Raw genomic sequence first — 16,403 nt, forward strand, 5'->3', positions numbered from 1 at the left:
AACTTTTAGCTTGCATAAAAGTAGTGGATAAAACAAGGGATTCAACCACCAGCAAAATTTGTCCCTTTCTCCTAACGCTAATCGCGCATGTCGAATCGGGCCAAATTTTTACTATTTGTTGAATCCCTTGTTTTATCCACTACTATATATTAGCTCTAAATTCAATAAAAAGATCAATTAAAATCAAAAATAAAAACAAAAAATCAAAAAATCAAAGCAAAATTTACATTTCACTCTTTAAGAGTGATTCACTCTTATTCGGAGTGATCCCCAGTAGAAAAGATCGCTCTTTTTCGCTCTTAAAGAGTGAATCCCTCTTTTTTGATATATTTTTTATTTTTTTATACTTTTTATTTCAAATTATCTATACTTTTCAATAAATTTATATTTTCTTTTATTTTTTCTATATTTATTCCATTATTAATAAGAAATGATACAAAATTATAGTATTTACATGAACAACTTTCCTCTGTTTGGTTAATAACTAAAGGACTTACAACTCTAGGACTTTGCCAACTAGGATTAATTGTTTTATCCGCGAAGCGGTTACAGCGATCAGTTATATTTCTACTAAATCCTCTAGTCAATTCTATATCTGGATGTTGTTTCTTTACATGAGCCCGTATCCCATCATATCTCACAACAGAAGTACAATATGGACAATTAACGTTAGCTGAAGTACAACTTCTACATGTATACTTACCCTCATCAAAATTATTTAGTGGTTTTATATAATTACAATTATTACAACATCTATTTCATACTTCTGAGCTGGGGTTAAGGTTAGGGTTAGGGATAAGGTTAGGGTTAGGGTTGGGGATAAGGTTAGGGTTAGGGTTGGTGTTAGGATCTGAGTTAGAGTTATAGTTATAGATAGAACCAGAACCAGAAGTAGAGCTAGAACTGGGGTTAGAACCAGAACCAGAACCAGAACTAGAACTAGAACTAGAACTAGGGTTAGAACTAGAGTTAGAATTAGGGTTAGAACTAGAACTAGGGATAGAACTAGAATTAGAATTAGAATTAGAACTAGAGTTAGAACTAGAATTAAAACTAGAACTAGATTCATTTTTTAAAGAACAACCCCATGGGGACAAATCATTAGCACAAATACCACTTAATATTTTATTACCACACATACATTTATCAGTTTTATCTTTATGAAAAGATTCATAATGATATTTTGAAACAGCAATGTTTCCATATTTATAGTTACACTCTAATCATTGTAAAAGCATTTTTATTAGATAAAATTATCAGTGAACGAGCTTTGTTTGTGGTTCTCCAGCGAACTTCGTTCGTGGTTTACCAAACTGCTTCGCAGATAATATTAGCTATGCTGTAGAATCGGTGTACAAACATTGTGGATAATATTTAGCCATGATTTCAATTAAATCTTTAGTATTATCTTTATATGTGATACACTCTGCTAAATATTTATTTCCTAAAGTATTGAGTGTATTAGTTTTACATCTCTTATCTAAGATCAAATCAAGGTCTAATTCTTTTTAATCTTTAACAAAATCTATAATCTCTTCTCTAAATTCTTCATTATTTATATATAGTTTGTTTAAAAACTTTCCTCCCTTTCTATTCAAAATTCCCATCTCTTCATTGACGAAGTCACATTTACACTGATCAAAATAACTGCTTCCCTGATCAGTATAACTGCTTCGTATTTCACCTTCCAAATCTTCTCCATATCCAACATTAACTAATGTATTTACTCTACTCAACATTGTGCTTGCTCCCAATGCTACAGTTCCAGCATTTCTTGATAATGAATCAGGATAAAAACCAATAAATATAAATAAACCTATGCCTATAATTCCACCAATATTTTATAAATTTTTCATACCCTTTCCTTTAATCATCTCTTTTGTTAAAACATCATTCTGAATTTTAATATTATTTAAAGTAAGTTTATTAAAATAAAACTGATAATTATCATGATAAATAACATTTCTATCTGTTGCATTAATCATAAGTGGTTTTATATATGCTACAAGTTTAATTATATCTTCTCTTTCTAAATCATCTTTTAAACTAAGAGCTTTTAAATCAAGGAAACCAACTCTTGAATCATATATCATTGTTCTATTACTAATAATAATAATAAAAGTATTTTCCTTTTTATTATGTTTATTTATACCATAACGATGTTCGTCTGACATTCCATCTGTACAATTATAATAGTTACTATTTAATTCACTAATTATTTTATTGAAGCCATGTTCACATTTATATATCTCATTAAAGTTTTCATATAGGTCAGGTCCATTATAAGTTGTTAAATAAATAGTATCACAACTCATTCTGTATTATTTATTTGAGCTGGTTTATGACACATTACAGTCATTTGAATATTATAATGTCTACCTTCAGTAAAATAATAACCTATATCCTTATTTAACCTATCACCCATATCATCAAGTACTATTACACAATTTTGAAATTTATTCATATTATTTTTTGTGATCATATTTATATCACATTTATTAAACCCAGTATAAATCTTATTAGACTCAGGATCTATCCAGTCTCTGTCATCTTTACAAACTATAACTATCGACTTTTGGTCTTGATCTTGAACTTGATGTTGAACTTGATCTTGAACTTGATCTTGAACTTGATCTTGAAATTGATCTTGAACTTGATCTTGATCTTGAAGTTGATGTTGAACTTGATCTTGAACTTGATCATGAACTTGATCATGGTCTAAGTATAACTTTAAGTATTGTCTAATAAAATATGTTTTACCCGTTCCAGTTCCACCATAAACAATAGTATGTAGTGGTGACTTTTCATATTCAAATCTAACTAGACACCTATTCATAAATCCACCAAAGCTTTCTTCTGGTTTTGTATATTTACTTGGTCTTGAATCATATATTATATAACAAATTCCAATTATAACAATAAAAATGAAAACTGCACTACCTGTTTCCATTTTTATATAATAAATATAGATTTGATTTAGATTTAGATTTAGACTTAGACTTAGACTTAGATTTAATAAATTTATTATATAAAAATGCTCATCCTAACTTTTGAGGAATTCAATAATAAATTTAATATTCATAATAATGCTATGAGTGATATCAGAATAAAATATATAGGTAAAGATATAAGTCTAACACCAATTGAAACTGTAATGAGAGATCAAACTCCAGATAGTATCAGGGATCCTAACTTCAACATTATTGTAAATCTACATCCAACTGAAGGTACATATTGGGTTTTAGTTATAAGAAGAGAAGGTGGTCCAACATATTACTTTGATAGTTTTGGTGTAGAAACTCCACCTTTATTTTTAGAAGAATATGTTGATCTAGGCTCTAATGAGAGAATACAACAATATGATGAATCTTATTGTGGGGCTTATTGTTTATACATGATCTATCTTATTGATAGAGGATTTAGAATTAAAAGTGCTTTGAATATTCTAGATAATCAATGTAAGTATCCAGGAACATATAACGAGATTTTTTGTTAGAATTGTAGTAGAGGTGATGTTAGCGATAATGTTAATGTTAATGATAATGATAATGATCTACGAAGTAGCTTTGCTAATAATGTTAATGATAATGTTAATGATAATGATAATGTTAATGATAGGGATAATGTCATTGATAATGATAATTATAATGATAAGGATAATGATAATGATAATGATAAAGATAATGATAATTTTATATATCTATTTGATGAAAAACTTCAAAGGAGTAAATCTAATAGGAATAGTAATAGTAATAGCATTAGTAATAGTCCTACTAATAATATCCGTGAAGCGGTATCACCAATATGTGTAAACATAAACGATGATCTATATTCATTGTTAAATGATGATGATATAATTACAGAAGCTGCATTCCCAGATAACTTTAGATGTATAATATCTGGTCCTAGTGAATGTGGTAAGACATTCTTATTAAAAAAACTAATTCTAGCTAGTATATACTTTGATAAGTTATACATCATTGGACCTACTGGTGATCAGTACCATGGTATAGAAAGAATAAACCCAAAAGCAGATGTTGAATTTATTAAAGATATAAAAGATTTACCATCTCCTGATAAACCACCCAAAGTCTTAAAGAAACTAATGATATTTAATGATGTTAGAGCCAAAGAACCAGTTATTAATGAATACTTTTGTAGAGGTAGACATAATAACTGTAATATGATATATCTTAATCAAAACCTGTTCTCTCTGGATAGGCAGAGTGTTAGAGAGAACTGTAATCTATTTATTTTATTTGAACAGAGAGGTAAAGTCCTCATATCGATATATCAAGATTTCTTTAATAATGTTGAACTTAGTTATAATGATTTTGCTAATATATGTAATAAGGTATGGAAAGAGCCTTATAATTATATTGTCATTGATATAACTAAAAATAAAAATATTAATGGTAAACTAAGAATTAATTGGGATTCTTAATTGGGAGTTTTGTAGTTTAGTTTAAGTGTAAGTCTAAGTCTAAGTACAAGTATCAGGGAACCTGCTTCGTAGATAAGTGTAAGTACAAGTATCGGGGAACCTGCTTTGCAGATAAGTGTAAATGTAAATCAGATGAAGGAAGTTGTTAACATAGATGTAAAGTAAAACTTAATACATCACCATTAAAGTCTATAGGTCTTCCATGCTCATCTTTAATATGAAATTCAATATTTTTTATTCTATCTTTAGTTATATGTTGATATAAGATATTAGTTGGTATAATATTTATCAAGTAACCTGGTGGTTCAGTTAGATTAAAAGTATATAGTATGTCTGTATCTTAACCATTATCTTTAGCTCCAGATATCACAATACAATGAATGCTAATAGTACAATAACCCATAATATCAAAAATTTTCTGAGATTTATATCTACCTTTTTATAAATCATTTTTTTAAATCCTAGTAATGAGGCTAGTAAGTTTTCTATATCAAAGCTGATTGCTCCTTGTTTTATCTCCATTAAACATTTCATCGTTTTCTTATCAGGTTCTATTATAACATTACCATCAATTTCTTCTTTTATTAATTCTGCTATATCAGTTAACTCATATGCTCCCGGTGTAATAATTGAATACAGCAACGGGATTCCTTTACAATTATGTTTAAGTATAGATGTAATGTTTGGGCTTGAGGTAGAGATAGGGTTAAGGTTAGGGTCAGAGCTAAGAGCCCGAGGTAAAAATTCATAATCTTCTATAACAGTACTAGCATATAAGAATTGATTATTTCTCCTATTCACATTAAACACCGAATTTTAAACAGATAATCTAAATAAAACTAATTTTGTTGTATTAAGTATAGGTTCACTAAAGTTAAACTTTTCTGTTGTTTTTATCATTTTAAAGTTAAGTGTATACTCTTCTTTAGTTTTAGTTAAAGCTTCGTGTATATTTTGTAGTTCATATAAAATCAAGTTGTCTGTCATTTTTTATCTAATAAAAATGGATTTTAATTTGGATACAACTTATGGTTATAATAATGATATACTTAAAAGTAAGATTATAAAATAAAAACCTAATAATCTAGCAACAGTGAATACGGTTAATACCAATAATAATATCATACTCAATAGAGAAGAGAATCACTTAAATTTGCGTGATTCATATCTAGAGATAGAGTTTGTTGTATCAGATGATGCTGGTGGTGTATTTGCTAATGGTGCTAATATTAGATTAGTTAATTATGGTATGATTGCATTGTTCAGTTCAATTAAGCTTGAAATTAGTGGTGGTAGGACTATTGAATATATAGATCATTGTCATCCTAATCTTTTGATGTATAAGTTATTAACTAGTACTGTTGATGAATATGAGAGTGGTTTTGTAAGAAATCAGGGCAATAGAGATAGTCAACTTGAAGGTGACCATATTGCTGCACAACAAGGACATATGTATATGATGATTAAGATGAGTGATCTATTTGGTTTCGTAAATGATTTAGAAAAGACTATATATGGTTTAGGATTTAAACTAATTTTAAAAAGAAATAATAATGATAGAGCTCTATATAGAGTTAATGCTAATCCTGGTGCAGTTGCCAATGATGGTAATATAGAAATTAGAGATATATCATGGTGTGTACCTAGTATTGATCCTAGCAATGATAATAGAATTATTGTAAAGAAAGGATTAAATAAAAAGAATAATGTAGACTTTAGTTATTATAAAAGAAAGACATTTTATAAGAATGTACCCAATGCTACTAACTTCTTGTTTGATCTTGGTATGGAAAGTGGTATGGAAAGACCGCAATATATAATAGTTGGTTTTGAAAATAATAATGTTAATGAACAAACTCATGATGCAAGTACATTTGATGTAATGAATGTTACTGAATATTATTGTAAGATTGGTAGTCAGTTTTATCCCGAGGATAGAATGAATATTAATTATGGTACCATTAATTATAATAAGGCTTTTAAAGAGATTGTTAGCTTTAATAAAGATTATAATGGGCTACCACATAATACAAAACCATATATAAATCAGAGAACATTCAAAAGCAGTTATAGAGTATATGTATTTGATACTAGATATCAAAGTGATCATATAGGTCCACAACCAAAACAACTTAATTTTAAATTTAGTGCTGCAGTTGCAGATGTTATATGTCATGCATTAGTATTAACTAGAAAGGTTATTAGTGTGAATAGTGATGGTAATAAAATGGTTGATATAATATCATAGATATAATTTAAGTCATAGATATAATTTAAGTCATAGATATAACTCTAGCGATAATTATAATTTTAGATATATCTCTAGCGATTATTATAATTTTAGATATAACTCTTGCGATAATTTATAATTATAGTATAATATAGGTATTGTTATAATTATATACTTATACTTATAGTTAACCATATACTTATACTTATACTTATAGCTAGTCAGCTCTAATTGTTACTCTTGTTAATACCTAACTATTTCTTATTAGTATTAACAAAACCTTTAGCATAAATAATGTCTAATTTCTTTTTATTCTCTAGAGCCAAGCCTCGAGCTTCAAGCTTAACTTTGGGCTTAGGTCTAACATTGGGCTTAGGATTGGGTTTAGGCTTAATAATAACAAAGGGATTATACTTTTTAACTTCCATTATTTTTTATATATAGAAATGAGTCTTTTAAATAAGTTCAAAACTAATTCATATTGTGTTGGAGGTAGACATTATAGTGGTACTGTTAATATAAGAGAATCTAGAATCTTGATCTTGAACTTGATGTTGAACTTGATCTTGAACTTGATCATGAATGATCATGGTCTAAGTATAACTTTAAGTATTGTCTAATAAAATATGTTTTACCCGTTCCAGTTCCACCATAAACAATAGTATGTAGTGGTGGCTTTTCATATTCAAATCTATCTAGACTCCTATTCATAAATCTACCAAAGCTTTCTTCTGGTTTTGTATATTTACTTGGTCTTGAATCATATATTATATAACAAATTCCAATTATAATAATAAAAATGAAAACTGCACTACCTGTTTCCATTTTTATATAATAAACATAGATTTGATTTAGATTTAGATTTAGATTTAGATTTAGACTTAGACTTAGACTTAGATTTAATAAATTTATTATATAAAAATGCTCATCCTAACTTTTGAGGAATTCAATAATAAATTTAATATTGATAATAATGCTATGAGTGATATCAGAATAAAAGATATAGGTAAAGATATAAGTCTCACACCAATTGAAACTGTAATGAGAGATCAAACTCCAGATAGTATCAGGGATCCTAACTTCAACATTATTGTAAATCTACATCCAACTGAAGGTACACATTGGGTTTTAGTTATAAGAAGAGAAGGTGGCCCAACATATTACTTTGATAGTTTTGGTGTAGAAACTCCACCTTTATTTTTAGAAGAATATGTTGATCTAGGCTCTGATGAGAGAATACAACAATATGATGAAACTTATTGTGGGCCTTTTTGTTTATACATGATCTATCTTATTGATAGAGGATTTAGAATTAAAAGTGCTTCGAATATTCTAGTTAATCAACGTAAATATCCAGGAACATATAACGAGATTTTTTGTTAGAATTCTAGTAGAGGTGATGTTAGCGATAATGTTAATGTTAATGATAATGATAATGATCTACGAAGTAGCTTTGCTAATAATGTTAATGATAATGTTAATGATAATGATAATGTTAATGATAAGGATAATGTCATTGATAATGATAATGATAATGATAATGTTAATGATAATGATAAGGATAAAGATAATGATAATTTTATATATCTATTTGATGAAAAATATCAAAGGAGTAAATCTAATAGGAATAGTAATAGTAATAGCATTAGTAATAGTCCTACTAATAATATCCGTGAAGCGGTTTCACCGATATCTGTAAACATAAATGATGATCTATATTCATTGTTAAATGATGATGATATTATTACTGAAGCTGCATTCCCAGATAACTTTAGATGTATAATATCTGGTCCTAGTGAATGTGGTAAGACATTCTTATTAAAAAAACTAATTCTAGCTAGTATATATTTTGATAAGCCATACATCATTGGACCTACTGGTGATCAGTACCATGGTATAGAAAGAATAAACCCAAAAGCAGATGTTGAATTTATTAAAGATATAAAAGATTTACCATCTCCTGATAAACCACCCAAAGTCTTAAAGAAACTAATGATATTTAATGATGTTAGAGCCAAAGAACCAGTTATTAATGAATACTTTTGTAGAGGTAGACATAATAACTGTAATATGATATATCTTAATCAAAACCTGTTCTCTCTGGATAGGCAGAGTGTTAGAGAGAACTGTAATCTATTTTTTTTATTTGAACAGAGAGGTAAAGTCCTCATATCTATATATTAAGATTTCTTTAATAAAGTTGAACTTAGTTATTATGATTTTGCTAATATATGTAATAAGGTATGGAAAGAGCCTTATAATTATATTGTCATTGATATAACTAAAAATAAAAATATTAATGGTAAACTAAGAATTAATTGGGATCGGAGAGTTTTGTAGTTTAGTTTAAGTGTAAGTCTAAGTCTAAGTACAAGTATCAGGGAATCTGCTTCGTAGATAAGTGTAAGTACAAGTATCGGGGAACCTGCTTCGCAGATAAGTGAAAGTGTAAATCAGATCAAGGAAGTTGTTAACACAGATGTAAAGTAAAACTTAATACATCACCATTAAAGTCTATAGGTCTTCCATGCTCATCTTTAATATGAAATTCAATATTTTCTATTCTATCTTTAGTTACATTTTGATATAAGATACTAGTTGGTATAATATTTATCAAGTAACCTGGTGGTTCAGTTAGATTAAAAGTATATAGTATGTCTGTGTCTTAACCATTATCTTTAGCTCCAGATATCACAATACAATGAATGTTAATAGTACTATAACCCATAATATCAAAAATTTTCTGAGATTTATATCTACCTTTTTTATAAATTATTTTTTTAAATCCTAGTAATGAGGCTAGTAAGTTTTCTATATCAAAGCTGATTGCTCCTTGTTTTATCTCCATTAAACATTTCATCGTTTTCTTATCAGGTTCTATTATAACATTACCATCAATTTCTTCTTTTATTAATTCTGCTATATTAGTTAACTCATATGCTCCCGGTGTAATAGTTGAATACAGCAACGGGATTCCTTTATAATTATGTTTAAGTATAGATGTAATGTTTGGGCTTGAGGTAGAGATAGGGTTAAGGTTAGGGTCAGAGCTAAGAGCCCGAGGTAAAAATTCATAATCTTCTATAACAGTACTAGCATATAAGAATTGATTATTTCTCCTATTCACATTAAACACCGAATTTTAAACAGATAATCTAAATAAAACTAATTTTGTTGTATTAAGTATAGGTTCACTAAAGTTAAACTTTTCTGTTGTTTTTATCATTTTAAAGTTAAGTGTATACTCTTCTTTAGTTTTAGTTAAAGCTTCGTGTATATTTTGTAGTTCATATAAAATCAAGTTGTCTGTCATTTTTTATCTAATAAAAATGGATTTTAATTTGGATACAACTTATGGTTATAATAATGATATACTTAAAAGTAAGATTATAAAATAAAAACCTAATAATCTAGCAACAATGAATACGGTTAATACCAATAATAATATCATACCCAATTGAGAAGAGAATCATTTAAATTTGCGTGATTCATATCTAGAGATAGAGTTTGTTGTATCAGATGATGCTGGTGGTGTATTTGCTAATGATGCTAATATTAGATTGGTTAATTATGGTATGATGGCATTGTTCAGTTCAATTAAGCTTGAAATTAGTGGTGGTAGGATTATTGAATATATAGATCATTGTCATCCTAATCTTTTGATGTATAAGTTATTAACTAGTACTGTTGATGAATATGAGAGTGGTTTTGTAAGAAATCAGGGCAATAGAGATAGTCAACTTGAAGGTGACCATATTGCTGCACAACAAGGACATATGTATATGATGATTAAGATGAGTGATCTATTTGGTTTCGTAAATGATTTAGAAAAGACTATATATGGTTTAGGATTTAAACTAATTTTAAAAAGAAATAATAATGATAGAGCTCTATATAGAGTTAATGCTAATCCTGGTGCAGTTGCCAATGATGGTAATATAGAAATTAGAGATATATCATGGTGTGTACCTAGTATTGATCCTAGCAATGATAATAGAATTATTGTGCAGAAAGGATTAAATAAAAAGAATAATGTAGACTTTAGTTATTATTAAAGAAAGACATTTTATAAGAATGTACCCAATGCTACTAACTTCTTGTTTGATCTTGGTATGGAAAGTGGTATGGTAAGACCGCAATATATAATAGTTGGTTTTGAAAATAATAATGTTAATGAACAAACTCATGATGCAAGTACATTTGATGTAATGAATGTTACTGAATATTATTGTAAGATTGGTAGTCAGTTTTATCCCGAGGATAGAATGAATATTAATTATGGTACCAATAATTATAATGAGGCTTTTAAAGAGATTGTTACCTTTAATAAAGATTATAATGGGCTACCACATAATACAAAACCATATATAAATCAGAGAACATTCAAAAGCAGTTATAGAATATATGTATTTGATACTAGATATCAAAGTGATCATATAGGTCCACAACCAAAACAACTTAATTTTAAATTTAGTGCTGCAGTTGCAGATGTTATATGTCATGCATTAGTATTAACTAGAAAGGTTATTAGTGTGAATAGTGATGGTAATAAGATGGTTGATATAATATCATAGATATAATTTAAGTCATAGATATAATTTAAGTCATAGATATAACTCTAGCGATAATTATAATTTTAGATATATCTCTAGCGATTATCATAATTTTAGATATAACTCTAGCGATAATTTATAATTATAGTATAATATAGTTATTGTTATAATTATATACTTATAGTTATAGTTAACCATATACTTATACTTATACTTATAGCTAGTCAGCTCTAATTGTTACTCTTGTTAATACCTAACTATTTCTTATTAGTATTAACAAAACCTTTAGCATAAATAATGTCTAATTTCTTTTTATTCTCTAGAGCCAAGCCTCGAGCTTCAAGCTTAACTTTGGGCTTAGGTCTAACATTGGGCTTAGGATTGGGTTTAGGCTTAATAATAACAAAGGGATTATACTTTTTAACTTCCATTATTTTTATATATAGAAATGAGTCTTTTTAATAAGTTCAAAACTAATTCATATTGTGTTGGAGGTAGACATTATGGGGGTACTGTTAATATAAGAGGAGCTATTACTTCAAAAGGTACTAAAATGTTAAAAGGTAATTGTGTTTTATGTAGAAGGAATAAATCAATGACAGTGTCTGATGCAACAATAGAAGCAGAAGGACTTAAAGATTTCTTTAAAAGTGTTGGTAAAGCTACGGTTAATTTTGGAAAGAAAGTTGCTAATAATCCAGTAGGAGCATTAGAAATAGCAAGTAAAATAGGAAGTGCAGCTGCATCTAGGAACCCTAAAGCAGCTCTAGCGGTTACACCTGATTTAATTAAATTTGCAACTACTGGTGAAGGTATAAAGGTAGTACAAAAAAGTAGAGGGTTATACTTAGGTACAAAGAAAAGATAATTATTTGATTATGATTTTGATTATATTATGTTTATGATTATGATTATGATTATGATTATATATTTATCGATAAATATCAAAACTAATATTATTATTACTAAAAACATTGTTATTACTAAGCACTAATATCTTTAATCTAAAAAAATACTCAACTTATTCTTCTTGTTCTTCTTATAATCCTCATATATTTTAACAAATTCATTATACTCATCATTATCTATTTTATTATCATTCATTGATTTAGTATATAGTTTATTAAACTTATCACTAAACTGTTTACTTAAAATATACATTTGTGAATACTTTTATAATTTTATTTCTAATTTTAGTATTAATTCTTTTTGATAATGAACCACAAACAGTTGCTGTAGCAAAAGCTGTTGGTATAGAATAAGGTAATCCTATGCCTGTTAATGAAACTGATGTTTTCGTTGCCGTTGTTGCTATTGATGATAATACTAATTCTGTTATCTCAGCTACGTTAATATAATTCTTATATCTACTTAACTTCTTATTATAGTTATTAGTTTCAGTTTCATAATAATTTCTAATATCTTTTATAATGTTAATATTATTGTTAAAGTTATTATTAGCTTGAATCTTTTCGTTTATCAATCTTTCTGATACTGATGATAAATCTGGATATAGTAATCTCTCACTCGGTGCTGTTGGATTGGTCATTGCTTTGCTTATTTTCATTAGTAAAAATTTTTTCTATTTCTTTCATTATATATTCTTGATTAAAACTATAATGCATCTCAAGTCTGTCTTTCTCTTTATTATCAAGTAACTTACTTTGTAAAAGTATAGCAATTTTATATTGTACTATAACACCTCTAAGAGATTTATTGTACTCTTTCATTTCTCTCAGACCGTTAGTAAACATTTCATCTAAGTGTATGTTAGTTATATTCTGATTAAACTTATTATTATCAAACTCTTGCTTTAATTGATTATATTTAGAGATAGTATCTGCAGCAACTTTATTACAAAACTTAACAGTAGTTCTGACTTCATTTGTTGATTCAATAAACACATTAATTAGTTCCTCATTAACTTGTGTTTCATTTAGTTGTAATGTTTTAGTTGTAACTTTATCAAAGTCACCCTTTCTTAGTTCAGATATGTTTCTACTTAAATTGTCTATTTTATTAGAAGAGGATAATAAGTTATTGTCACAATACTCTTTATTAACAACATCTTTTTCATCTATCGGAGGATGTACAATTGTAATTTTATAGGTATCCTTCATATCATTATTATCATTATGTTCTAGGAATAACCCGCGAGCCTTACTTAGTGTTAAGTTGTTTGTTGATGTTAACGTTGATTTATGTTTAGCTTGATTGAATCTATTTTTTGTCATTATTTATTCTAAGAAATATATTTAATGATTCTAAAACTTTATTATTAGATTCAAAATCAAACTCAGATTTTAATAATTCCTGTTCGTAATATTTAACCTCTATTATCTCACCATTAATATCTCCTATTTTATAAGTTGGTGGTTGTGTTTTTAGAACTTCATTAACTTCAAACAATTCTCTATTCCAATTAGAATTGTAACCTTTAGAGAAGATATTACGTTTATCTGCATTTCTAACATAATCACCAACCTTAAATTTTGGTGTTGCTTTGGTAGAATTAACATAGTATTTAACTTTATCAGGATTATTAGAAGCATCAACTGGTGTCAAATTAATTGTTGAGTGAATGTTATTTTTATATGTTACAACAGCACCATTTAATATTTTTACCCAATCACCATCACCATTGATGAACATTGGTTTATTTATTATATGTAATATTGTTCTACTGAATCTCTTTATAAACACAGCCTTTAAACCATTATAAGTAGAATCTAGCTCTATCCCTGAAGCGGCTTTGCCGGTTTCATATTCTTTAAGTAAAGATTTAAATGTTTTTTTGTAAAACTCACTACCTCTATATACCCATAACTTTTCTGGTTTTCTAGGTTCAGAGCCACTTTGTGGATGTTCACTTAATACTATTTTAAAACCATTAGTTATAGATAAACCAGATTTATTCTTTAATGGAATGGCCATGCAACTTTTGTGAATATATCTCTAACTGTTAATATAAACTTATAATTATTATTGTATTTACTTAGAGATGACTTATCAATTGAATCAGCTGACCATGTTTCATCTTTATATAATGGTATTATTCTTTCTCTTTTAAACTCTGTTATTCGAGGACTGAATACTTCTTTAGCCAGTTGTTGTTGTTGTTTTTCTATCGTTTTATTTATGGACATAGTCATCTGCGAAGCAGGTTCCCTGATGGACGTAGTCATGGTTTCACCTATTTACCATAATTAAAAACAAAATTATCTAGTTGGTTTTGTTTAATAATTTTCATAGATAATCGTTGCTTAGATATATCTAGCATTTCATCATATAACGCATCATGACCAGCTTTTGTTTCTAGTATTAATAATTCTAGTCTTTCTACTAAATTATTTGGGTTGCCATTTAATCCCCTGCCAAATATATCATCTCTTACCTTCATTATGCGTTTTATTGTTCTATATCTAGCGCTTTTCTTATCCCTTTTTCCTAAATCATATCTAATATCCTTTAAAAACCTTTTAATTTTGTTTTCATCTTCCTCAACCTTATCATCATATGTTACACTTGTTTTAGTAAGAAAATCAGTAAATCCTTCTGAAAACTCATATAAATTATCACTAACTAAAAATGCACCCTGAGTTAAACCAACACCATTCATTTTATATCTCCTACTAGGTAAATCTACGAGTTCTACTTTTAATTGAGGATTAGTTTGAGCCCCCATGTCATGAAGAAGTTTGGCTGTTTTTGTATCAACTTAAATTGGTGCTATATCTTGAGTTTGCTTTATGGTCCCCTTTAACGTTTCACCAATCTGCGAAGCAGTTTCACCCATCTTGGAAGCAGTTTCATTAAACTGGGAACCAGCTTGCTCGATCATCTTAGTTTATTTATCTAACTCTTGATTTTGCCAATCTATTGCTCTTAATGTTTGTTCACTTAATGCTAGATTCTCTTCATTGTTTGCGTTTATCTGCGAAGCAGTTTCACTGATAGTTTTGGTTAGAGGATCAAATAACTCTTCTATTTCACCATATTGTTCTTGTTGTTTTAATTTATCTTCTAATCTATTTCTTCTGTTTTTTTTTCTAGATTGTTTAATTCTATAAGTTTATCTGGTTTAGTCATTTTATATGTATTGAAAAATTATAATAAGAGTAAAAAATGGATAATGAAAACTGCTTCTCTCCTAATCTAAAAAGATGTTTAGCTTGTAAAAGACGTTGTAATACTATAGATGAGTTAATTGATCATATTAAGCAACCAAATCATGATGATTTAATAATTTCAACTTATTCTAAATATGTAAATGGGGCTAAGAAGATAATAAAATTTTTAGAATATAATAAAAATATAATAGCTGGCTACACTACATAAGAACACAATCATGGGAAACACTATGGAAAAATATATGGCTCAGATAATTATTTATAGTATACTAACTACCAACCATATGGATGTAATGAATGAATTAGGTCTATAATTATTTGTTATAAAAATTAGCAAAGCTCGTTATATAATATAATAGCAACTTCAATTAACTTTCTATCATCATTAATGGTTAGTTCTAGAATATTATTAACCAGTAGGTGTTTGTCTCCATCTAATGATGCTTGGTGGACCATATTTATTAAATCTCTTTTGAATAGATATAGATTCTGATCATGAAGATAGCTTTTATTATTATTTACATAAAATCTTTTATCATCAGATGTGTTTAGACTAAACTTACTTCTTTTTGTTGTTGTCATGTTATCACCAACTTTTTGTATTCTACATTCATCTATTGTTCTCTGTGTATCATTCATTAATGCATCATAATAATCTATGTGCCTAGCATTATTATGCTTCTTTATTCCTTTTTCTTTAGTTTTCTTAGGATAATTTTTGAAGCTATATGTTTTGGGGGACAAAGCTATAAATTTCTCAAAAATCCTACTTCTCAGCTCGTGCTTAAACTTGCCGGGGACTTTATTATTAGTTTTTATAGGTACTTCTAAATTAGACAAGTCCATATGCTCATCACTAACTTTACCTTCACTATAACTTAATACGAAACTGCCCGTATCCATATAGTGAAGTGTTAGATCGTTGAGGGATGGTTGTAGAATATTGTAGAATACATGATACATGTGTAATTTACCTAATTCTAAGATAGTAACACCTACATATACTGGAGAATCATATTCTATTTTTTTCTTTATATATTCTATTT

The sequence above is a fragment of the Convolutriloba macropyga genome, chromosome 3 (genome assembly GCF_964194025.1).
Source record: "Convolutriloba macropyga chromosome 3, txConMacr16.3, whole genome shotgun sequence".
In the NCBI taxonomy this organism is placed as follows: Eukaryota; Metazoa; Xenacoelomorpha; order Acoela; family Convolutidae; genus Convolutriloba; species Convolutriloba macropyga.